The following is a 26,481-nucleotide window of genomic DNA, read 5'->3' as shown; positions in this document are numbered from 1 at the left end:
AGCACCTACAAAGTTTGTTCCACAATCAGATCTTAATAGTTTTACTGGTCCTCTGATGGCGAGGAATTGTCCTAAGGCGTTGATGAAACTGGAGGAATCCGTAGATTCTATTACTAGTATGTGTATTGCTCATACACTCATGCATGTGAACAACAATGCCCATCATTTACTGTCTGCTTGTCCGCCTGCAGTGACAACCCATGGGCCAAAAATGTCCAAATCAACATATGTAAATTGCGGCTCTGTGCTTCTACTATCAGCTGGCAAATCAGACATCAGTTGTTGTTGCATGGTAATGTCGTACTAGTAGACTGGTGATATGGTGATGGCCAGGAATAATTAGAGGATTCTTTTCTGCATCCTCCAACTTGGCTTTGTTTAAGCTACCACCGACCCTCAGTAAACCCTTCTTGTCAACTACTGGATTTAAGTCAACAGTGGGACTGTTCTTAGGAATGACTTGCTTTTTACGTATACATTCCAGTACCTTGTGAAAAACATTCTGCTGTACATTACATATCACAAACAGTTCACTCAGAGCAATGTCTTCTGCAGAGAGAGGCTTATGGCAGATGTGCCAACCGTGACAATCGGTGTTACTGTCCTTATAGTGATAGCATTATACAATGTGGATTTACCTTGCAATGGCATGAACAAGCCATGTCCATCTGGAGAAGTGATGAAATCACGGACAGTCCAAGTCAACCTTCTCTTCGGATTTGGTGACAGGGGTGCTGACATCAGTCGGATCTCTGGGTCAATTTCTGGATCCTGAAGGCTGAAGCTGTCTTCAATGGCAGTCTCTTCAAACTGGTCGTGAAGGAACTATGGTCCTGTTGACCAAGAAGAATTTGCGAAAGCACCAACAGACGCTGGCTTAGTGGCAAGTCAGCAGGGTTAAGATGGGATGGAACATACTACCATCGGTCAGGTTTAGAAGATTTCTTGATTCTTTCAACGCAGTTACTGACAAAGACATAGAAGCATTTTGTCTGGTTGTATATTTAAAACAGAACAACCTTGCTGTCTGTGTAGAATCTTGTGTCATCCACATGAATAGCTAGTTTGTTCTGTATGAAGTCTGCAATCGCTGTGGCTGGTACAGCCCCACATAGCTCAAGTCTGGGTATGGTGTGCTCAGGTTTAGGAGCCAATTTAGCCTTCCCAAATAGAAATGGAACATGGGCTTCACTGCGAAATATCTTGTCCATAAAGGCTACAAAATGGTCCTCCATTTCAGGCTTGTTTCGTAATGTTTTCTGCAGTGAGATGAGCCTGGATAAGGCCTGTTCTATGTTGTTAGGAAGCTTGACCCTTGTAGTTTTGAAGGGTAAGGGAGCAACCCAGCGGTCTGATTAATTCTTGAAGAATCCACTGTCCATTATTATATTAAACTTCTCGTCTTTTATGGATAAGCCAATTTTGTTGTCATCGTGTGTTGTGCAAAAACTGTTCTCCTTAAGTCATCATCATAGGATGTAGGAATGATGTCAGGCTCTTGGATGAGGTCGGAGAACCTTTCTTTCACTTCGTAGTGATGAGAGCATGGTTTAAAATGAGTTGTGCAACCATTTTGGAGTGCATACTGTTACGGATCCGGGTGGTGGAACCTCTGTGCTGCGGTGCAAGGAGGGACCAGAGGGGCGTGGCTAAGTACCTACTCGACCTGACCAAGGTCGCCCGGCAGCTCAATCGACTCCGTGAACCAGGGAGGGACCGAGCAGGGGGACCAGGTGCCACTCTGGGACCAACCTTGTATGAGAGCAGGTAACTCCCACGGGTCAGATGGCAGGAACTGACCGGTACAGCAGATAAGGTGGCTGATAGTCAGACAGGTGCTCCGGGTAGGCAGGCTGGCGGGCACAACGTGTAACTGGCAGGTGCTTCCAGGTAAGCAGGCTGGCGGGCACAGCAGGTAACAGACAGGTGCTTCCAGGTAAGCAGGCTGGCGGGCACAGCAGGTAACTGGCAGGTGCTTCCAGGTAAGCAGGCTGGTGGACACGGCAGGTAACTGGCAGGTGCTTCCAGGTAAGCAGGCGGGCAGAGCCCATAGACAGACTGGCGGGCTGGACTGTAAACAGACTGGCGGGCTGGATTAATAATAATAATAATTTTTATTTTTATAGCGCCAACATATTCCGCAGCACTTTACAATTTTAGGGGGGACTTATACAAGCAATACAGAATAAGCGTATCTCATATCAAAAGGAGTGAGGGCCCTGCTCGCAAGCTTACAGTCTATGAGGAAATGGGGGAAACACAAAAGGTAAAATGTACATATATATTATAATGCAGCCTTAATATACTAAATAGGATAAATAAAAATACATGGACTGGTCGCCAGCCAGTATGTGTACAGTCCTGATCGAGGCTATTAAGTGCATGGTTGGTATGAACCTGAAATTGAAGAAGATTTTAATATGGGGGAAAACTGGGACGGACAGATAATGTGTGGAGGCGATACGCCAGTCTGAAGAAATGGGTTTTTAGGGTCCGCTTGAAACTGTGGATGTTGGGAATTAATCGAACTGTCCTGGGTAGTGCATTCCAAAGAATTGGCGCAGCACGCAAGAAATCTTGGAGACGCGAGTGGGAATTTTGGATTATAGAGGATTTTAGTTTTAAGTAATTGGCAGAACGGAGGGAACGTGTAGGGTGGTAGGCTGAGACAAGGGAGGAGATGTAGGGGGTTATTGAAGCATGGAGCGCTTTGTGGGTAAGCATGATAAGTTTAAATTGAACTCTATATTGGATGGGCTACCAATGCAATGACTGGCACAGAGAAGAGGTATCGGTGTAGCGGTTGGCTAGGAATATGATGCTGGCTGCTGCGTTAAGGATTGGAGAGGGGAGAGTTTACTAAGAGGGAGACCGATTAGTAGAGAGTTGCAATAGTCGAGACGAGAATGAATAAGAGCTACAGTAAGAGTTTTTGCCGAGTCAAAGGTGAGAAACGTCCTGATTCTTGAGATGTTTTTGAGGTGTAGATGACATGAACGAGCGAGTGATTTGATGTGAGGAGCGAAGGAAAGATCTGAATCAAAAATGACCCCAAGACAGCGGGCTTGTTGCTGGGGAGTAATGGTTGAGCCACAAACGGAAATGGCAATATCGGGCAAAGGTAGGTTAGTGGAGGGAGGAAATACGAGTAGTTCAGTTTTTAACAGATTCAGTTTTAGACAGAGGGAGGATATAATGTTGGACACAGCAGAAAGACAATCACTGGTCTTTTGTAGTAATGCGGCGGTGATGTCCGGAGCAGAGGTGTATAATTGGTTGTCATCAGCATAGAGATGGTACTGAAAACCGAATCTGCTGATTGTTTGTCCAATAGGAGCGGTGTATAAGGAGAAAAGAAGGGGACCTAGGACTGATCCTTGAGGAACCCTGACAGTAAGGGGAAGGAGAGAGGAGGAGGAGCCGGCAAAAGACACAGAGAAGGAGCGGTCAGAGAGATAGGAGGAGAACCAGGAGAGAACAGTGTCCTTGAGGCCAATAGTGCGGAGCATAAAGAGAAGGAGCTGGTGATCCACAGTGTCAAATGCTGCAGAGAGATCCAGGAGAATCAGCAGGGAGTAGTGACCATTAGATTTAGCTGTTAGTAGATCATTAGAGACTTTAGTGAGGGCAGTTTCAGTAGAATGTAAAGAGCGAAAACCAAATTGTAGAGGGTCAAGAAGAGAGTTGTCTGAGAGATAGCGGATTAGATCGGAATGGACCAGGCGTTTCAGGAGTTTAGAGATAAAGGGAAGATTGGAATCAGGTCTGTAGTTAGCAGTGCAGTTCTGGTCAAGGGATGTTTTTTTTAAGTAATGGATGTATGCTGGCGTGTTTAAAAGAAGAGGGAAAGATACCAGATGAGAGGGAGAGGTTGAAAATTTTAGTTAGGTGAGTGGTGACAGCTGGAGAAATGGACTGAAGGAGATGTGAGGGAATAGGGTCACTGGTGCAGGTGGTAGGGTGGGAAGATGCAAGGAGCCTGATCACTTCATCTTCTGTGACTGGTTCGAAGTCCGAAAGTGAGCAAGATACAATGTGGTGGGGGAGAGCATGCATAATGTTTGGGGATTGGGAGAAAATTTCCTGTCGGATATGGTCAATTTTTTTTTAGAAATAATTGGCCAGATCGTCAGCACTGAGGTTAGTAGTCGAGGCCTGTGCGGTTTGATTGAGGAGAGAATGAAACGTGTCAAAGAGGCGTTTAGGATTATTGGAAAGTGAGATGATGAGGTTCTTAAAGTTGGTTTGTTTGGAGAGGTGAAGCGCAGAGTTATATGTTTTCAGCATAAATTTATAATGGAGGAAATCTTCGGGCAGATTAGATTTTCTCCACAGCCGTTTAGCGCACCTGGAGCACCGCTGGAGAAGACGTGTTTGTGGCGTGTGCCAGGGTTGTCGCAGTCTATGCCGAATTGTTCTTTGTGTAGGAGGTGCGGCTTCATCCAGGGTGCATAGCAATATTTCGTTATAATGCCTCAATGCAGAGTCGGGACATGAGAGGAAGGAGATTGGGACTAATGTTGATTGCACCTTTTTCATAAATTTCTGGGTGTTAATGGCGCGTATGTTTCTATAAGTGTGGAAAGTGGGGGTGTCTTGATTAGAGTCACAGTTCTTGACAGAGAATGAAAGAAGATTATGGTCAGAGAGTGGAAGGGGAGAGTTAGTAAAGTCATGTACTGAGCAAAGCCGGGAGAAGATCAGGTCCAGTGTCTTCCTGACTTCATGTGTAAGAGAATTAGCAAGCTGTGAAAGGCCGAAGGAGGAGGTTAGCGAGAAAAGATGAGCGGCAGGTGGGGAAAGGGGAACGCCCTAGGTTGTCGCCGTCTGTGCTGAATTGTTCTTTGTGTAGGAGGTGCGGCTTCATCCCGGGCGCATAGCAATATTTCATTATAATGCTTCAATGCAAAGTCGGGACATGAGAGGGAGGATATTGGGGCTAATGATGATTGCAACTTTTCATAAATTTCTGGGTGTTAATAGCGCTCATGTTTCTATAAGTGTGGAAAGTGGGGGTGTCTTGAGTAGAGTCACAGTTCTTGGCAGAGAATGAAAGAAGATTATGGTCAGAGAGTGGAAGGGGAGAGTTAGTAAAGTCATGTACTGAGCAAAGCCGGGAGAAGATCAGATCCAATGTGTTCCCGTCTTCATGTGTAGGAGAATTAGCAAGCTGTGAAAGGCCGAAGGAGGAGGTTAGCGAGAAAAGATGAGCGGCAGATGGGTTGTAGTCAGACTGGCGGGCAGGACTGAAGGACAGACTGGCGGACAGGACTGACTTTCAGAGGGACCTGAGGGCTGAAGCAACAGTAAGAACACAGAGCAAAAACCTTGCACATGCACCTCCATATTGCATGAGGTGCTTTAAATAGGGAAAGTCCTCCGGCCATTGGCCTGGGACTTTTTAGGACGGCGCGTGCCGCCCCTTTAAGAAGGAGGGAGCGTGTGCGATCGCGCCCTAAGCACAGTGCCCGGGAAGCTGCGTGCACCAGCAGCAGCAGGGAGGCCGGAAGACGCCGGGCCAGGACCGCGGCGGTAAGGGGGACGGCGTCTCTGCCTGGCAGGAGGCAGAGGCGCTGATACTACACATACAATTTAAAGGAGTTGACTTCAGATGCCTTGTGACTCTTATCCAGACATACATCGCCCACGATTACCCAGCCTAGTTAGAGTCTTTGGGCATTTGGAGCATCATCTGGACTGTTGCATAGGTGATGCACCTTGTGGACCTTCAGAATGTCCCTCCCAAGTAGGACTAGAATATCAACATTCATGTCCAGAGGAGGAATTTTGTTAGGTGCTTCAAGTGGCGATGATTAAGCGAGGCTTTCGGAGTGGGAATTTCTTCTCTGTGTGGAAGTGAGGTTCAAAGGACCCCAAACCTTTGCTTATCCCTTGCCAAATTAACTTATTCAAGTGTATACATGAAGCTTTGATATCGGACAGACAGTCAGATACTGAACTTCTCTTGAAGAGAGATGGCGCAGGAAAGATGTTTATTATTATTCCAGCATAACATATATATCTATTCAGTATGAAGGAAGGTCCCAATAGGGTGTCACCCTGAGGCAATTGAGCAATCACAGTGGTCTCTGGCCCATGGTATAGATAAGTCTCATTATGTTGTCCTATGGGGTTAAATGTTTCCTCCCCAGATATTCTCCTCATTCCTCAGGATATTCTCATGGGAGGTGTCATGTTGAATCCTTTGTCTCGTCTCCTTCTTGTAAACAATTTGAAAGTCCACTTCTATAACTAATTCCAACTAGTCCTTTTAGGATATTTGTATAGTGCCACACGAGTACAGATATCTGATATATATATATCAAGGTTTTCATAATATATTAAAGTGAGGGTATATATATGACTAAATGATATCCAATATAAGAAATATATGCAAAACAAGATTCATAACATATAACAGAATATAAGTATAGATATTTAGTATACATCAGAGTTTCATATAATGTTTTTTAGTAGATTTTAGAATCTTATCTTTAACAGTCCCCCCTAAAAACATTTTTGAAACCCTTCATCAGACCCCCTCTCTGCTTAGCACTTGTAGAAATACATAGCAAAAATTTCGCACAAAAAAATCTAGAGGTTACATTTAATAATATAAATTCTAGATATATCTAAATGAATACTGCTTTCACAGCTCCCTTCTCCTCTGAGTAATTGCTACCTGAGACTCGGGATTCTGAGCGCTCACAAAAACAATGCAGAAAAAGATATATATTTTCATGGCTGTGCTGGTGCTGGGGTCTTCTTGCAATGTGAAGCGTGAATCCAAGTGGCCTTCCCTTCGACCTTGACTGATGTAGGTGTCACCAAGATCACTTGGAATGGGCCCTCGTATCTGGGATCCAGGCAGGACTTCCGGACATGCTTCTTAACGACCACCCAGTCTCCAGGTTTGATTGAGTGAGTATGCTCGTCACTGTCAGGATCTGGGATAGAAGACAAGACTGCAGCGTGTGTTATTGCAAGTTCTTTGGACAATTGTATTACATAGTTAACAATGGTATCACTACCTGCAACCATCTCTTGGGGGAAATACCCTCCCAACCTTGGGGCTCCTCCAAACAAAATCTCATAGGGAGTCAGTTTGTGTTGGCCTGTCGGGGTGTTTCTGATTGAGTACAGAGCAATGGGAAGACCGTCTGGCCAGGGAATTTGTGTCTCCTGATTAAAGTCCAAAATTGTTGAAGATTAAAGTACCATTCAGTCTCTCAACCTTCCCACTACTTTTGGGATTGTAAGGCGTATGAAGACCTAAGCTGGTTCCTACCATACTCCACAGATCCCTGTAGAGTTGGGCCGTGAATGCTGGTCCCTGGTCACTTTCTACTACTTCTGGTACCCCAAACCTACACACAACCTCTGTCATCAGTTTCTTACCTGTGGTGCGGGCTGTCATGTTAGTGACTGGGTAGGCCTCAGGCCAGCCTGAAAACATATCCACTATTACCAGAACATATTCATATTTCCCTACTTTGGGCATCTGAATATGGTCAACTTGGATTCTCTGAAATGGGTATAGTGGTTTTGCCAGATGTTTTGGTGGAGTCTTCTCTGTTTTTCCTGGATTGCAAGTTGCACAGATCAAGCAGGCCTTTGTGTATCGCAGAATGGGTGTTGATATTCCAGGTGCCAAGTATAATTTGTTTATCTTTTGGAACATCTGATCTTTTCCCAGGTGTGTGGCTCCATGGGCCCATGAGATTGGATATAGTGTTCGTGGAAGGCATACTCTTGGACCTAACATCCATAGGCCATACTTGTCCTGCTTGGCTCCCGACTTCTTCCACTCTTCTTTTTCTTCTGCTCCAGCTTCTGCCTGATGTTTGTATAGTAAGGTCCATGGTGGTGTTATATGTTCATTCTCATTCTGATCTTGGATTTGTCTCTGACTTCTTGTCATAACCATTGTTTGGGCTGGGATTTGTTGTTCCTGCTGTGCCACTTCTGCTGTCTCTTTCCCTGGGCACCACTGAAGGGCCGCATCCTTGGCTGCTTCATCTGCATAATGATTACCCAGGGCTTCTTCTGTATCCAAGCGTCTGTGTGCTCGGACCTTGATTACAGCTATTTCTTCTGGCAACTTCAATGCCTCCAAAAGGTCTTTTACAAGATCTGCATGCTTAATGGGTGTCCCGGTGGCTGTAAGAAATCCTCTGTTCTTCCACAGATAACAGAAATCATGTGCCACACCAAAAGCATAATTCGAATCTGTATAGATATTAATCTTCTTGCCCTCCCCTGCCTTGCAAGCCTCTATGAGTGCAACTAGCTCCGCCTCCTGAGCTGACATGGACGGGGCAATGGGCCTACCGAGACAGGCTGGTCCATTGTGACCACTGCGTAGCCCGTGTGGAATCTTCCTGCTTTATCAGCAAACCTAGAACCATCCGTCCACATCTGGAGGTCTGGATTGGGGAGGTGCTCTTCTTGGATCTTCAAATTATGTTGTGCTTCTGACATCATCTGTTCAATGCAATCATGCTCAAGAAGATCTTCTATGTTCGGGCCGTCTGGGTCAAAATCATGTGGCCTGAGATTAACGGGAGGAGAATTGTCCACATCATCCCCCCTGGAAAGAGGCAGCAGAGTGGCAGGGTTAAGTACTGTACATCTGTGGAGAGTGATGTTCTCAGGAAGCAAAAGGGAACACTCAAGACGGACATGTCTTTGCGCAGATAGGAATCTTGGCTGTGTCTGAGCAAGGATAGCCTTGAGGTCATGAGGAGCCATAACGCGGGTTTCATGTCCAAGGATCACATCAGCCATCTTGTCAAGAAGCAAGTGTGCAGCCTGAACAGCTCTGAGACATGAGGGGGCGGCTCTGGCACCAGGATCAAGCCTTGCTGAGTAGTAGGCAACGGGTCTCATGCTGCCTCCATGTTTCTGGGCGAGAACTCCAGAGGCATGTCCCTTGACTTAGTGTACAAACAGGTAGAAGGGCTTGGTATAAACAGGTATGCCCAAGGCTGGGGCAGATACGATGGCATCTTTTAGCTTCTCAAATGAGTCATACATGTGGCTGGGTATGTTATGACCATAGGCAACAAGATTACCTTCTCTTAGGGCATCATAGTGAGGTTGCATGAGTCTTGAAGCATCGAGGATCCATTGTCTACAGTAGGTGACGAGGCCTAAGAAGGCTTGGAGTTGTTTATACCCTTTAGGGAAAGGTATATCCACAATGGCTTGTTTTCTTTCATCCGTTAAATGTCGGAGGCCCTGAGATAGACAATGGCCTAAAAAGACAACCTTCTGGTGGCACCATTGAACCTTGTCGACTTTACAATTTTGTGCAGCAAGATGTAGAAGGAGATCAAGAGATAGACTCTCACAATCATCGAAGGTTGGGGCACAGAGAAGAAGGTCATCAACATACTGTAGCAGCGTAGAGTCTGGATGTGAATCTTTCCATGGTTGGAGACATACTGACAAGGCCTGAGTGAATTGATTTGGAGAATTCTGAGCTCCCTGTGGCATTACTGTCCAAGTGAATTGGGACCCTTGAAAAGTAAAGGCAAACAAAAAACGACTGTCTTCGTGGAGCGGTACGCTGAAAAAAGCATTTGCAAGATCAATAACGGTAAAGTGCGTAGCATCTGGGGGTACTCCAGAAAGAAGAGTGTGTGGGTTTGGGACCACTGGAGATTCCAACACTGTTGCTTCATTGACGGCTCTGAGATCTTGTACTAGTCTAAATTTATCCGGCTGACCTTTCACTGGTTTCTTCTTTACTGGAAACAAGGGTGTGTTGCAGGGAGAAACGCATCTGACGAGAGCACCATTCTTTAATAGAGCCATGATCTGTTCTTTGAGAGAAGATTCATGTATTGCCTTGAGAGGGTATATATATGACTAAATGATATCCAATATAAGAAATATATGCAAAACAAGATTCATAACATATAACAGAATATAAGTATAGATATTTAGTATACATCAGAGTTTCATATAATGTTTTTTAGTAGATTTTAGAATCTTACCTTTAACATCTGTTGTCAGGTATCTGGTCACATTCAATAAAAAGTTGGCAAGAGTATGTTCACTTTCCCTTTGATTGAAAAGACAATGTAACCCGAGGCTTTCCTGCCAGAAGTCTCAAAAGGACCGAGGCAGGTGTTGAGGGTGTATGGAGCAGTTTGTCCCTTTTTATTGAAGATCTCAAAGAGTTTGGTCTTTGCTAGAGACCTATTGCTTTGCTCATCTATTATGGCGTACATTTTGGAGGCCTTGTCTGGTTGTCCTTCTGAATAGACTTTGCCCAGACATACCTTGGCACAGCATTTAGGACTACTCCCTTCTCCACATACTTCAATACATGAGGAGGTTGCAGTTGGATCAGGAGCTTGTGGCTCCCCGCCATGCTTTTGAGCAGGACTGGATGCTGCAGAAGGTTGTGAATTGTGTGGAGCTGGTGTAGGATGCATAGATGTAACGTGTTTATCACTACTGCATTCAGTGCATGTAATGACAGCCTTACAGTCTTTAGCAATGTGGTCTGAGGAGGCGCAACACCTATAACATCCCAAGCTCCTTGAGAGTATCTCTCCGCTCCTGCAAAGTCTTTGCTCTGAGTCCACGGCATTCCTTAAGTGGGTGAGGTCTTTTGTGGATAGGGCATATACGGTTGCTATCCATAACCTTAGGAGCAACATCATTTGTTTCCTTTAATTCTATTTCCTTTAGCAGGTCGCTCAGGTTTTGAAGTTTTCAGCTGTCTGTTAGTTATCTTTGGGAAGGTTTGCAGTCTCTTGAATAAGGCACATTCTATTGCTTCTGAGCTGCCATAGGTTTGCTCCAGTCTCTCCTATGCTGCAATAAGACCTGCATCTGAATGGTCCACATGAACTGCTCTTATTGTCTTGATGCATGCTGCGGATTCAAGGCCTAACCAGGTAACAAGCAAATCCAGTTGTTCCTTACCGGTGAGGTTAAGGTCTTGGATTACTGCTTGAAAGGTCGACTTCCAGGCTCTATAGTTTTCGGCCTTATCATCAAACTTTGAGAGACTGATGTTTATTAACTCTCTGCGAATCATTTATCTGGCAAAGTCAGACATGTCTAATCTTCCGGTCATTGTTGAAGGATTGACTTGTGTTATCCCTGGGGAATGTAAATTCTCTGGCTTATATGACTGTAACGAATCAGGACAAAACTATGCGACATGAGGGTTACGCTGCGGTTTAGTCTCTATAGGGTCTGCTGACTGTGGCCTAAATTGTGGGTTAGTGCTAGAAGTTACCTTATCAGTAGGTGGCGACATCTCTTGCTTTGCGGGTACGTCCATGTGGGAGAACGGAGTTGGCGCTGGTACAGATGTTAAATGTTTTAGCATGAAGTCAGTAGTGCGATTTGCTGGGTCTTCCATTTCTCCTGGAATAAGGCAGTCCATATCAGCATCTTGACCTAGTGCTTGTTCAAGGAGCTTCAGTTTAGTGAGGGCTGTTGCTTCTTCCGTTTCTGCTTGGAGTATTTTTAATTGGGCCTCCATCTTGTTTCTTTGAGCTTCTATCTCGTTTCTTTCGGCTTCCATCTCTGCTTCCTGCCTTTTTAATTGGGCTTCCATCTCTACTTCCTGCCTTTTTAATTGGGCTTCCATCTCATTTCTTTGGTCTTCTACTTCTGCCTCCTTTCTAGCAAAGGAGCTTCTAACTCTAGCTTCCTCTGGAGTCGCACGGATTTCCAGTAGCTTGTCAGATAATGTTGACTTCCTAGAGTAAGATGATCTGGAAGATCGAAATGTGATTTTGGTTGACGTTGTACGATGTGACCTAACCTCTTGGAGGTGCGCGATGCAGAGTTCTGCCTTATCCTGGGCATCTCGCACTAATGAGGTATTTTCTTGGAGAAGAGTGTCCCATTCTGCTAGTTCTGCTGGGGCATCATCCATGTCGCAGCTACTCAGAAATGTGATGTACTTTGCAGACAGTCTCTGGTAGCAATCATAGGCAGCAGATAAACGATTCAATGTGGTGGTTAAATCTGTTGCGTCACTGTTAGAGCGTGGAAAAGCTGTTAAATAGTGATCAACTCTGCCCCATAAATGAGCTATGTTATCATGGAACTTATCTCTAGTTGTCTCAAAGTTTTCTCTGACCTTTTGTGTCGGCTTGGTTACACGTTTGGGTCGTACGTCATGCTCTGCAGTAAGTGTGGACTCTTCTCCCGGTGCATCTGTGGTGTCAGGAACATGATGCACTTCTCTCACAGAGGGATCCACTGAGCTTTTTGTGGACATGCATAGCTAAGATGGCGGATGGTGATAGACTTTCTAGCAGATAATGCATAAGCACACAGACACTATAGACTTAGGTCTCATGTTACTATTCTGCCACCGATGTATGTGGTTGAGATGTGTCTGAGGGATGTCAGCATGGATCTCTGTACAAGCAGTGTAAGGTAGTGTTACTCGCTAACCTCTGCTCCTACTCTTGATCAGCTGCATGTGGTTAATCCGGAAGGACAATGCAGTGATGGATTTAAACAAGTTTTATTCACAGTACCTTGGTGAGATAAGGTAAGATGTTGGGATGAAGATGAGGTAGAATGTGAGAGTTGCAGGTTAGAGGTAACAGGAGAATCCTATTTTCAGTCCTGAGACATGTGTTGCCAAGATGGCACTGAGCAAAAGAAGAAAGTGAGGGAAAAGATAGGAGGAGTGGCGGAAAGAGAGGTATTATGAGAAAATACAGTAATAATGCATGAACAACATATTATAACAACGGGCAGTAGATGGCAGCAAAGTACAACAAATACTGTAACCATAATATCCCTATACAATAGATGGTAGCGGTGAACCATATAACATTAGGCAAATGTCCCAAAATGGCTGAAAGTCTTTGCAGACAATTAGCTAACAGCACAGTACTTATTTAAAGTAATTAATGGGCCTAAACTTGAGTAAATCTGGATTGACACTTTATGCTTTGTTCTTGTAGCTTTTCATTTACAAAATGACAACAGGAAGCACAGTGATTGGTTATCACTTTTCCGTTGCTTTCAATGAGCATTAACGATGTCAAATAGATGAAAAAATGACATCACCCTGTTAGGATACGTTCCACTAGTGATGAGCAAGCGTGCTCGTTTTACCCTTTCGCCGAGCATGCTCGTGTGCTTTGAGTATCTTTGGCATGCTCATATATTAAGTATGAGTCCCTGCATTATGCCTTTTAGCCTCAACACATGCAGAGATTGCTTGTTTGTTAGGGAATCCTCATATGTGACGAGTCTGACTAACAACTTATAAATCATGCAGACGCAGGGACTCGAACTTAATATGCAAGCATGCCAAAGATACTCGGAAAGCACCCGAACGTGCTCGGCGAAAGGGTTAAATGAGCACGCTCTCTCATCACTAGTTCCCATGATGAGCTTTTGGTGAACTTTAGATGTTGCAGATTTCCTGCACCTATTAAAGGGGTTGTGCCTTGAACAAAAGTATATTTTAATCAACAGATCTTGGAATAAAAATAAACTCCACAATTGGATGAGTTTAAAAAAATTTCCTGTCCCGAGATAATCTTATAAATGTGCCCCTGCTGTGTACTGTGTAATGGCTGTGTCTGACCGTATAGGAAAATGGTCTGATCATACCACATCTCCTGGGCAGGGGAGGAAGCAAAAGACTACACAGATACTACAGCATGAGATTACAGCTGATTCTTTTTTTTAGATAAAATATTGTTTAAAAGCAGGCAGTGAAATGTTTTACTCACAAAAAGAATCATCTGCGATCCCATGCTGTGCTATCTGTATACTCTCTTTGCTTCCTCCTCTACCCAGGAGCTGTGGTATGATCTGACCATGTCCCTGGATGGTAAAACACAGGCATTACACAATACACAGCAGGGGCACATTTATAAGATTATCTCAGCACAGGAACATTGTTTTTAAACACATCTAATTGTGTAGTTTATTTTTATTCCAAGATCTATTGATTAAAATATATTTTTGTTTGTGGCACAACCCCTTTAAGAAAAATAGGTTACTTGCATTTTTTGAACATGTGCATCGTAAAAATCTCACCAAAAACTCATTATTGGAACGTAGCCTTAGGGTATATGTTGAACTCAATGAACTTTCAACCTTACCCTCTCCGCCCCCAAGCTTATTTTCACCTTCTTAAACAGGCCAAATTTTGCAATTCTTGCATATGCAGGAGAGAAAAATGAAGGAGCATGAAGCCCAATTAAATAATTTAAGTTAGTCAAAGAAACCTGTTCATTAATAAAAATAAATGTTTTTTTCAAAAATTATCTAATAACAGGTTTAGTAATATAATAGTACAATAAATGGACAGGTGGGCAACAACACAAAGATGCGAAGGTGTGAGCATTATATTAAATTTTGCAATTCTGTCCAGCGTTACTTTATGTGGTAATAACTGTGGAACACTTCAATGCATCCCACTGATTCTGGGATTTTTTTTCTTGACACATTGTACTTCATGTTAGTGGTATATTTTGGTCAATATTTTATGCATTTATTTATGAAAATATCGAAAACTTGACAAAAAAATAGTTTCTACTTGTGGAGAGTGACATACCAGCTCTGGTATGTCAAGTTAAGGAGGCTTATTCGCCGTGCAATGCTCCTCTGGGAAATTTAATATGCAAATTGCCTCTTTAGAGAAAAAGAGGACTTGAACTCTATACCTCCTCCTATTGGAAGCAGGAATCCTACAAGTCGCAATCAACCCTTTAACGAGTCATGCAATATGACTTAGGATAAAAGCCAAATCAGAATCTCAATTTGCAGACACGGTGTTTCAGGCTGTTGGCCCTCGTCAGTTCAAAGTATGAGAACTGATTTGGGTAGATGAGTGGCTCTGGACTGAGGTCTACGGGGTAACGTTTCTCCTTGTGGAGAGTGACATACCGGCTCTGGCATGTCAAGGTAAGGAGGCTTATTCGCCATACAATGCTCCTCTGGGAAATTTACCACCTATTGGAAGCAGCAATACTAGAAGTCACAATCAACCCTTTAACAAGTCGTGCAATATGACTTAAGATAAAAGCCTAATCAGAATCTCAATTTGCCTCCTTACCTTGACATGCCAGAGCCGGTATGTTACTCTCCACAAAGAGAAACGTTACCCCTTAGACCTCGGGTCAGAGTCACTCATCTAGCCAAATCAGTTCTCATACTTTGCACTGATGAGGGCCAACAACCCAAAACAACGTTTCTGCAAATTGAGATTCTGATTTGGCTTTTATCCTAAATCATATTGCATGACTCGTTAATGGGTTGATTGTGACTTGTTGGATTGCTGCTTCCAATAGGTGGCGCTATAGAGTCCAAGTCCTCTTTTTCTCAATTTGCACAAAAAAATAGAAAATTTTACAATTTTTTAATTTTTATGCTCTTAAAACTGAATAGATATACCACACAAAATAGTTAATAAATAACAATTGCTACAAGTATACCTTAGATCAGCATAATTTCTTAAATATATTTTTTTGTTAAAAAGATTTTTCCTTAGAATTTTATAATGTTGAGCAGTGAAAATGAAAAAAATAAATTTTTCCCATAAAAATGTTGCTTTAACTCCAATTTTTTAATTTTCACAAGGGTAGCAGGAGTAAATCGATTGTACAATTTGTTGTGAAATTTCTCCTGAGTACACAGACACCCCATATGTGATGGAAAACTACTGCTTTGGTGCTCTTCAAGGCTCAAAAAAGAAGGATCACCATTTCGCTTTTGGAGAGCAAAAGTGGCTGGAATAGGTAGCGATTGCCATGTCATTACACAACAATGTAAACCCCCCCCCCCCTCCTGCTAGTGACCTCATTTTGGAAATTACAATCCTCAATGAATTTATCTAGGGGTGTGGTTAGCATCTTGAACCCACAGGTGCATCACAGAAATTTAAAACATTCGATTGTGAGTATTAAAAAATATATTTTTTTCCCTAAAAATATTGCTTTAGCCCCAAATTTTTCAATTTCATAAGGGTAACAGGAGGAAATAGACCACCTAATTTATTGTGCAGTTTCATGGGAGTACGCCAATGCCCCAAATGTTGGGGAAAAGAACAATTTGGCGCATTGGAGAGCTCCAAAAGGAAGAAGTGCTTTTTTGGGAAGCAGACTTTGCTCATAAGGTTTGCGGGCACCATTTCGCATTTGTAGGGCCCTTGTACTGCCAGAACAGCACTAACCCTCAACAATTGACCTCATTTTGGAAACCACACCCTTCAAGGAATTCATCTAGGGGTAGTGATGAGTATATTGAACTTACAGGTACTTCACAGAATTTTATCAAACTAGCAAAGTAACACTCTGTAGTGCTAAGTATGAAAACATGAAATATATGAAATTAGAATAGCAATACTGCTCAAGAAAATAGAAGTAATTGAGAAATCTTAGCGCATAAATTGGCCAATTCATGTGTACCTGGTAGACACGATAAAGCGTTTCTTGATACCAGGACCTACCAATGTGCTTCCTCTCTTAGAGACTAACGTCTGCATGCGTATGGGAATTTGTTAGTTATATATGGAGATGGCTACTCTTAGTAAGCACCTGTACACACCAGTTTTCTGTTTTGGATGTGATGGTCCTTTTTTTTCGTTCACAGAATTTTGTAACATTGGGAGATGAAAATTAAAAATTATGGGATTTTTTTCCTCAAATGTTTTCATTTTCAGAAAGCATAATTGGGGGAATTTGACCAAAATGTTTATAAAGCAATATCTTCCGAATGCAGCAATACGCTATATGCAGTTATACACCTTTGTTTAGGCGTACGGCAGGGCTCATTAGAGAGAGCGCATCATCGAGCTTTTAGGGAGATTCCTGAAGTAGTTTGTGGGCACCATATGCAGAGCCTCTAAGCTTCAAAAACAGCAGACATTCCCAAAAGTGACCCCATTTTACAAATTACACTTATGGAAATAATCTAGAGGTGAAGTAACTATTTTAACCTCTCTGGTGTTCTCCAGAAAATAGTGCACAATTGATGTAGAGTGAAAATTGCAAATATGCTATTTTATTGCCCAATACATATGGCCTGGCTTGTGTTTCTGGAGACATGTACCACATAGATTGTTAAAAGGGTTGTCCAGGACCTAACAATTGACGACTCCTCTCAGTATAAGATTGATGGGGTCCGACACTCTTACGATCAGCTGTAACTGCTCCTGCAGTGGCTTGAATTAAAGCTAGGGCCACACTGTGCTTGTAGACACTGTTGGGTGCATACCCTTGGGAGGTGCACTGTTAGGATGGTTACTGAAGCGTCTGTCCATCATAGGGATCCACTGTTAAGAGACGTATATCGCATGGTATACATCTCTTTGCAGTGTCCCACTTTATTGGATAGTGCAATCTGCTGCGTTTTCTTATACAGTTACACAGGCTCACTGGACAGACAGAAGCTGAAAGATTACACTTTTAACATGCGTCTGGTGAATGATCGGCAATGGTGACGTTACAGTATACGTGTCACGGGTGTGTCAGGTTTGACAGACAGTCATATGGTTTCCGGCTGTAGAAGGTCGCAGCATTTGGCCTTACAAACATCCCCCTGATCCTTTTATTATACCTTTCTCTTTAGGACCCAGCGGTGATCCTCACCTTGCTTAGGGATTATACCTTTCCCTTTAGGACCCTGTGTTATCCTCACCTTTCTGCGATCAGCACTTCCTGTCTGTATCCTTAAATACACCAAAGTCCTCAGAGAGTTTGCTGGTGATAGCATGTTATTCCTATTGAGGCCTGGCATTCTAGTAATCAACTAGAATTACGTTGGAGTTTCTTCGTGGATATTTGCTGTGCTTTCTACAGTGTCATCTTGGAGCTAAGTGTATTCCCATGTTTGTTTCCCCTGTGTGTTCTTTAGTTTATAGTGGGGCCAACTTAGTGCTCACCCCTCCTGCTCCCTTCCTAGGACCTAGCCTTAGGGTCAGCTAGGGCCAGGTATCCAGCTCGGTGATAGCTGCAGAACCTATTTAGGGTCTATAGGGGAGTCAGGATTTGTCGTTAGTTATGATTAGGGGTCTCCACTCTTCATTTTCCTAGTAGTAGGGCTTCTCCCCATTTTCCCGTTGTTATACACTGGATTCTCCCCTTTCCTAGCGTGACAATAAGTCTGGAAAAGTTGAAATATCTAGCGGATAGATAATCAATGATTAGACCCAGAGAACCCCTTTATGTGCATTCTCCCCTCTGCATCAGTGCCATACATGTTGATATTTAGTGTGGTATAGGTGCATTGAGGCACGAAGAGGGTGTCATTTGGCTTTCCGAGCTTGTATTTTACTGAATTGTTTTTTGGGAGCCATGTAACTTTTCCAATGCCTCTGAACTACTTGGAACATTTACAACCAGTATTTTTCCATTGACAGACAACAGATCTGAGTAGGGGCATGTTTTTTTTTGCTGGATGAGATGAAGTTTTTATTGGTGACATTTGGGGTTAAATAACATTTTTTATTTGATTTTTATTCCAATTTTTGAGAAACAGAATGAACAAATAAAAAGCAATTCAGGAATTGTTTTTAATTTTTTATGTGCCATTTTATGCTGTTCAGCATGTGGTAAACGTGATTAGACGATGTTATTCTTAAGGTGGAAAGTGAACACCAAACAGAAATTTATAAATGGTTTTTAGCATGTTTTTTTCATGCCACTCACCGTGCGGTAAAACTGATCAGGCAACTTTATTCTTCAGGTCATTACGATTGTAGTAATACGTAGGTTTTTTATGTTTTGCCTCTTTTGAACACTAAAATCAATTTTTTACAAACATTAATTTGTTTTTCCATTGTCATACTCTGATAACTAACTTTTTTATTTTTTTGTCAACGGAGCTATAAAAGGGCTTGTTTTTTTGCCGGACAAGATGTCGTTTTTATTGTTAACAATTTTTTTTTTTTTTTTTTTTTTGACGTGGCAACGCAAAATATATATACTCCTTTTCCTTCATTTTTTTGTGAAAAACTGAGTTTTCACTTGCAAAACATTTTCTTTTTTTTTTTGTACTATCACTTTCATTTTTGCACATTTTTTAGAAACGTTATTTTACTTTTTTTTTTTTTAACTTAGTCCCAGTAGGTAACATCAACTTTTCCTGCTCCTATTGCAGATCTAATACTCCATGCTTTTGCATTGCAGGACATTAGAGGTGTCCCTCACCCACCCAATGGGCACTCCCACGATGTAATCACTGACTGTCTATGGTAGTCATGGCAACTGGAGGTCAAATAATGACCTCTGTGTCTGCCAGCTGTGGTGGTCTGTTAGACCATGCCAGGAGTAAAAAAAAAAATAGAACGAAAAAAAAATATTACGCCAATAAATGCACATATTTATGTGATATCAAAAATAAACACAAAAAAGTAGACATATTTGATATTTTCCCATTAGGAACCAATTTATCTATAAAACTGTGACACTATTTAACCCATGCGCCGTAAAAAAAAAACTGTGTTATTTCATCATATAGCCAATATAAAAGTGGAATAAAATGCAATCAAAAAGTCATATGTAAATAGAAATGGTATCTCTGAAAACATCAACTTGTACCACTGTAAGGCTGTGTGCCCACGATGCGTTTTTTAAGCATTTCCGCAGCGGCAAAAACGCTGCAGAAACGCTTAAAAAACGCATGGTAGAAGGCTTGCCATGTTCCCCAGTGATAATCTGCATGTGCTGTGCACATGCTGCGGAAATTTCCGCTGCGGATTATCATTGCGGAAAAAAATGCAGCACTACCAATTATTTTGCGGAAGTGCTGCGTTTTCTCCGCCATTGACTTGCATTGAAACGCTTGGATTCCGCATCACTGAAGCGCATGGATTCTGCATGTACAGATCCAATGTGCGGATGGTACCTGGCTGTGGAGGACAGGAGACTCTCCTCCGGACCCGGGTACCATAGAACCTGTAAAAAAAAGAATAAAATAAAAAACAAATGGACCTGGGCTGACGTCATTTAGTCATGTGACGTCAGGTCCTTCAGTGTAGTGTACCGCGATCTGCCGGCAGCTAGGACGGAGCGAGGCAAGACTGCGGGGGCCATCAGAAGGTAAGTATAGATTAATGTTTTTTTATTTTTAACCATTCTTTTACGGTCACACTATATAAATCCATGCCGTTTGCATGGATTTATATAGTGTGACCAAGTTGACAAGCACTTTCCAAGTGATGCTAAAATCACTTGGAAAGCGCTTGTCAACCCACATGCGGAAATGCATGTGAAGAACGCTTCACGTCCGCATGTCCCTGGCAGGAAGAACGCATGTAGAATCCGCATGTACAATCCGCATGCTTTTTTTCTGCCAGGTAGATGCAGAAATGCTCAGGAAAAAATCCGGATCATTTCTGCAATGTGGGCACATAGCCTAAGAAAGTCCTTACTGAGAGCTGGAGAAAACAGAAAGACAATGTAGACAATTCTCCTTTGAAGCAGAGTGTGAAATTTATTCAGAGATACTTGGCAGAACAGTTCGGAATGCAGGCAGGCAAAGTACCACATGCAGATGACACTGGGATATCTGGCGATGGTGTGGCAATTGTCTTGTGATGGTCTGGCCCTGAACAACAGTATCAGTGGCTTTTTATTCATAGACAAAGGAACTACATATTGCAGCAAAGGACTTATACATGATAACCTCATACTGCAAGGGGAGACTTGTATTTCAGAACAACAAAGAAAGTGATCAAGCAAAATTACAATATTCATGAGTATTACACTAAACTCCATTCAAAGCCATGAATCCCCATGTCCCTTGTAACTAATGTCGATATTTCTATAACTCTTCACATATTGACAATTATATTGTCCTTGTTTCTATATCATGGTCACAGACACTACTTACTACCATATAACACCACTTATTTACTCTCACAGTGCCGTGCAGCTGCTCCAATTAAACTTTGTGTATGCCAACAATACCTGCTAATGGCTCTGATGTCAAAGCCTGCATCTCATTAGCTGCAAAAGTTAATTAGCTCAAACTTTACACAGGATGGCAGTTAGGTTTAGCATGGCTGTTCAGAATATTAGGACTTCTCATTCTCGTAGGCTAAGTGCCCACGTTGCGGAACTGAAGCATATTTTTTACGCTTCTCCCTGGCGGGAAAATCGCATGCGGATTTTACATGCAGTTTTTCCGCCAGGTAGAAGCGTTTGTGAGGCGTCTTTGCAGCGTCTTTGCATGCATTTCCGCATGCGGGTTATCAAGCACTTCTCCAAGTGATTTTAGCATCACTTGGAAAAGTGCTTGACAACTTGTTCACACTATATAAATCCATGCAACCGGCATGGATTTATATAGTGTGACCAAGTAATAGTTAAAAAAAAAGAATCAGAATGGTAAAAAATAAAAAAATAAAGTTTATACTCCCTTTCCGATGCATTCTCTGCCCCGTCCGGAGTCTTGAGCGGCTCACGCTGTTGTGTGCAGGACCTGCGGTGAAGTCATTGAGTCATGTGATGGGTCACATGACTCAATGACGTGGCAGGTCCTTCACACAACAGCGCGACGGAGGGAAAACATCAGAAGATAAGTATAAACTTTATTTTTTCTTTTTTTTACAGGTTCTTTGGTACCCAGGTCTGGATGGGAGTCTCCTCTCCTCCAGACTTGGGTACCATCCGCACATTGATTCCGCATGCGGAAACGCAAAATTAATGAACATGCTGCGGATTTTTGACCGCAGCATATACGCTGCGGAAAAATCCGCAGCATGGGCATTGACATTGCGGAATGCCATTGGGGACCATGGGGTGCGGATATACATGCGTTTTACAAGCGTTTACGCTGCGGAAATTCCGCAGCATATACGCTTGTAATACGCAATGTGGGCACGCAGCCTTTGACCACAAAAAAAAACAAGCCCTCATTCAGCTCGGTCAGCGGATAAGTGAAAAAGCTATTGCTGTCAGAATAAGGCAATGCAAAAACAATTTTTTCTATAAAATAGTTTTTATTGTGTAAAAGCAGCAAAACATGAAAAAGCCATATAAATGTGGTATCGCTATAATTGTACTGACCCGAAGAATAAAGCTGTCTTTTCACTTTTATGACCAGGTGAATGGCATAAGAAAAACAATTCCTGAATTGCTGTTTTTTGTTAATTCTGCCTCCCAAAAAGTGGATTAGAAAGCCATCAAAAATGTTGTGTGCCCCAAAATAGTACCAATAAAAACTTCAACACATCCCGCAAAAATTAAGCCCTCACATGACTCTGCTAGCGGAAAAATAAAAAAGCTATAGCCTTCAAAATCTGGATGTATATGGTGTAAAAATGTGTTTTTAGTATGTGATAATAGCAAAATCTAAAAAAAGATATGTATGGTATCACTGTAATTGTACTGACCTGAGGAATAAAGCAATCTTATCTCTTTTACCGCATGATGAATAGCATAAAAAATAACAAACCTAAATAAAACCAATTCTTGAATTGCTGTTGATTTATTAAGTCTGCCTCCCAAAGATCGCAGTATGGCTCTTTGAAAATCATGATTCAGACAAAACCCCCAATGGGAAATTCACTGTTAAGAGGCACATTGAACTCCTGTCTGACCTGGTGGTGTCCGTATTTTTACGCTTCTTTATAGACATGCACAAAAGCACAATTGGGCACAGTTTTGTGCACCTTTGAAAAGACGGACATCGCTGAACAGGGGCCAAATCGAATTCAAAGTATCTCTACTTGATTATAGTGAATGGATCTATTGGGGGTTTTATCTGAATCACGTATTTCAGAGATTTAGATGTGCAACTTGTCTCTTCAGAGAGGAAGAGGACTAGAACTCTAGTGCCAACTATTGGAAGTAGCAATCCTAAAAGTCAATATTGACCCTTTAGCAAACCTTGTCATATGACTAAGGATAAAAGCCAAACCAGGAATCTCAATTAGCAGACACTGTGTTTCGGGCTACTGCCCCCAGTCAGTGCAAAGTGTGAGATTTAGTTTGGCTGGGTGAGAGGCGTCTGACCGGGATCCAAGTGGTAACATTTCTTCTTGCAGACAGTTGCATGTCAAGCCTGACATACCAAGATGAGGAGGCTTTTAAGCTTTTCAATACTCCTCTGGTAAACTAAATATGCAAATTGTCTCTTCAGAGAGGAAGAGGACTAGAAATCTAGTGCCACATGTCAGACTTGACAATGTCACTCTCTGCAATGAAAACATTACAACTTGGATCCCAGTCAGACGCCTCTCACCCAGCCAAACCAGATCTCAGACTTTGCCCTGATGAGGTGCAGTACCCTGAAAGACAGTGTGTGCAAATTGAGATTCCTGGTTTGGCTTTTATCCAAAGTCATATGACAAGCCTCGTTAAATCGTCGATATTGACTTTTAGTATTGCTACTTCCAATAGGTGGCACTAGAGTTCTAGTACTCTTCCTCTCTGAAGAGACGATTTGCACATTTAATTTTCCAGAGGAGAATTGCAAGGCTTTACTCTCCTCACCCTGGTATGTCAGACTTGACATGTCACTCTCTGCAAGGAGAAACATTACCCCTTGGATCTCGGTCAGAGATTTGGATGGAAACCATGAAGTAAGTGCTGCGCGAACAGCACAGGATTAATGTGAACTGATCCAAAATGTTATGTACCCCAAAATGCTACCAATAAAATATTGGACTCAACCTACAAAAAAACAAAAACAAATTCCCACTCTGGTGCATAATCTGTTAATAGAAATATATGTGGCTTCCACATTACTGGTAGCACAAAAGCTCTGGAAATGCGACCTGGTTGCCCTCAAAAGAAATCCACCGAAATCTGTGCTCCTGAATTTCAAAGTATCCCCTCCCTTTTGACCCCCACAGTGTGCATAAGCTACAACTGGCATCCACACTTAATTTATTAGGTGCATGTCTCCAGAAGTACAATCTGGGCACAATGTATGGGCACTACAATGTATTGGGCACTACAATGGCATATTTTCATTCTGCAACATTAACTGCGTTTGAATCCATGGGTGGTTTTAGGCTGTGTGCCCACAATGCATATTTGGTGCGTTTTTTGGTGTGTATTTGCAGTGCGTAAACGCTCCAGAAACACATTGCATACCTTATCCCATGACTTCCTATGACATTCTGCAAGTTCTGTGCACATGGTCCATATTTTTTCATCGCAGATTTTTCTCGCAGAAAAAATACGGACATGACCAATTCTTGTGCGTTTCTGCATGCGTATTTGCCTATACAATGCATTGAAAAAACGCATGTAAAAACCGCATGCGTTTTTCTGCCAAGGAGATGCAGAAATGCTCAGGAAAATTTCTGCTTCATTTCTGCATCGTGGGCACTAAGGCTTAGTCATGGGATAAGGTATGCAATGCGTTTCTGGAGCATTTACGCGCTGCAAATACGCACCAAAAAACGCACCAAATACGCATCGTGGGCACACAGCCTAACAGAAACAAAATTGTCATACCAGTAGATGAGCTCACAGATGGTGTAATTTCCAAAATGGGGTCAACTGAGGGTGTTTCTGCTGTTCTGGCACTCAAGGACTCTGCAAATGGAGTCAGCAAACAGTTCTAGGAAAATCTGTGCTCCAAAAGTCAAATTAGCACTCCTTCCCTGCCAAGTCCTGCCATGTGGCCATATATGTGGTATTGCCACTTTCATGAGAAATTGCATAACAAGTTATGTTTTTTTTGGCTATTTTCTTTTTTGAAAATTGGAAATCAGGGGTTAAAACAACATTTTACTAGTAGAACTTCTTCACCCCCCCCCCCCCCCAATAGTATAAAGTTCTGTGACGCACCTGTGGTTTCAGTATGGTGACTGAACCACTAGATGAATTCATTGATGTGTGCAGTTTGCAAAATTGTGTAACTTGTGGGGGATTTCAGCTGTTCTGGCACCTCAGGGGCTCTGATAATGTGTCATGACACCTGCAACCTATTCAAGCAAAATCTGCACTCCAACATGACACTCCTTCCCTTCTGAGCTTTGCATTTTGCATCAAAAGTAGTTCCTGATTACATGTAGCATATTGACGTATGCAGGAGAAATTGCACAACAAACTGTGCAGTCCATTTTTTCTTATTAGCCCTTAAAAAATTAAAAACTTGGGGCTAAAACAATATTTAGTGAAAAAAATGTAATAATTTTTTGTTCACTGCCCAATGGTATAAAATTCTGTGACACACCTGTGGTGTCTTCATGCTCACTACAGCCTTAGATAAATTCATTGAGGGGCGTAGCTTTTAAAATGGGGTCACTTATTAAGGTTTCTGCTTTTTTGGCACTTAAGAGGCTTTGCCAATGTGGCATGGCACCCTCAACCATTCCAGAAAATCTGCACTCCAATATGGTGCTCCTTCCTTTCTGAGCTTTCTACTTTGCCTGAAAACTAGTTTTTGACCACACATGGAGTATTTGTGAATTCAGGAGAAATTGTGTAACAAATTGTACTATCCATTTTATCCTATTCCCCGTTTTGAAAATTAAAAACTTGGGATGTGTCATGGCATCCGTAATCTATTCTAGCCAAAACGGCACTCCAAAATTCAAGTAAACAAATTGTATCATCCATTTTATCCTATTCTCCCTTTTGAAAAATAAAAACTTGGGCCAAAGCAAAATTTTAGTGGAAAAAATAATAATTTTTCATTTTTACAGACCATTGTTATACAATTACGCGAAAACGCTGAGGTTTATAAATGCTCCCCTAGATGAATTCCTCGAGAGATGTAATTTCAAAAATGGGTTAACTTGTGTTTTTTTTTTTTTACTGCTTTAGCATGTCAGGGACTCTTCAAATGTGTCATGGCATCCGCAATCTATTCCAGCTAAAATGGCACTCCAAAATTCAAGTAAAGCTTTTTTTCTTCCGATCCCATCCATGTTCCCAAATTGTAGTTTGCGACCACATGAGGGGTATCATGGTACTCAGGAGAAATTGCACAACAATTTGTGCAGTCCAATTTTTCCAGCTACTCTTGTCAAAATGAAAAATTTGGGGCTAAAGTAAGATTTTGGTGGAAAAAAATTTAATTTTTCATTTTCACTTCCAAATGTTATAAAGTTCTATGATGCACCTGTGGGGTCTAGATGCTCACAATACTCTTCACTCCTCAAGGAATTAATGCAAGTTTCCAAAATGGGGTCACTTGCGTGGGGTTTCTGCTGTTTTGGCATATCAGGGGCTCTTCAAATGCAACATATCGTCATACTCAGGAGAAATTGTGCAAATAAATAGTGTTGTACATTTTCTCCTGTTATTGTAAAAAATTAAAAAGTTAAGGCAAAAGCAACATTTTTGTGAAAAATGGTCGCCACATAACTTATTGAGTTCCTTGATGAGTGTAGTTTCCAAAACAGGCTCAGTTGTGGGGGGTTTCTACTGGGGCTTGGCAAATTCGACATCCACAATCTTTTCCTGCCAAAATTGAGTTCCAAAATTCAAATAGCACTCCTTCTCTTCTGAGCCCTGCTGTATGCCCAAATCACTGTTTTTCCCCACATGAGGGGCATAGTCGGGC

At 42.2% G+C, this 26,481-nt stretch overlaps 1 protein-coding gene across 2 annotated transcripts in view; it reads left to right on the top strand.

The window, feature by feature from the left end:
- The window catches only part of PGAP1 (post-GPI attachment to proteins inositol deacylase 1), a 1,100,814-nt gene that overhangs the window by 710,267 nt on the left and 364,066 nt on the right, over positions 1–26,481 (top strand). The gene's annotated exons all lie outside the window — the stretch shown is intronic.

This window comes from Phyllobates terribilis, unplaced genomic scaffold (genome assembly GCF_046119375.1).
Source record: "Phyllobates terribilis strain yellow unplaced genomic scaffold, ASM4611937v1 Scaffold_9__5_contigs__length_417890890, whole genome shotgun sequence".
In the NCBI taxonomy this organism is placed as follows: Eukaryota; Metazoa; Chordata; class Amphibia; order Anura; family Dendrobatidae; genus Phyllobates; species Phyllobates terribilis.
The sequence above is the reverse complement of the archived record's forward strand: the minus strand, read 5'-3'. Positions and strand labels throughout refer to the sequence as shown.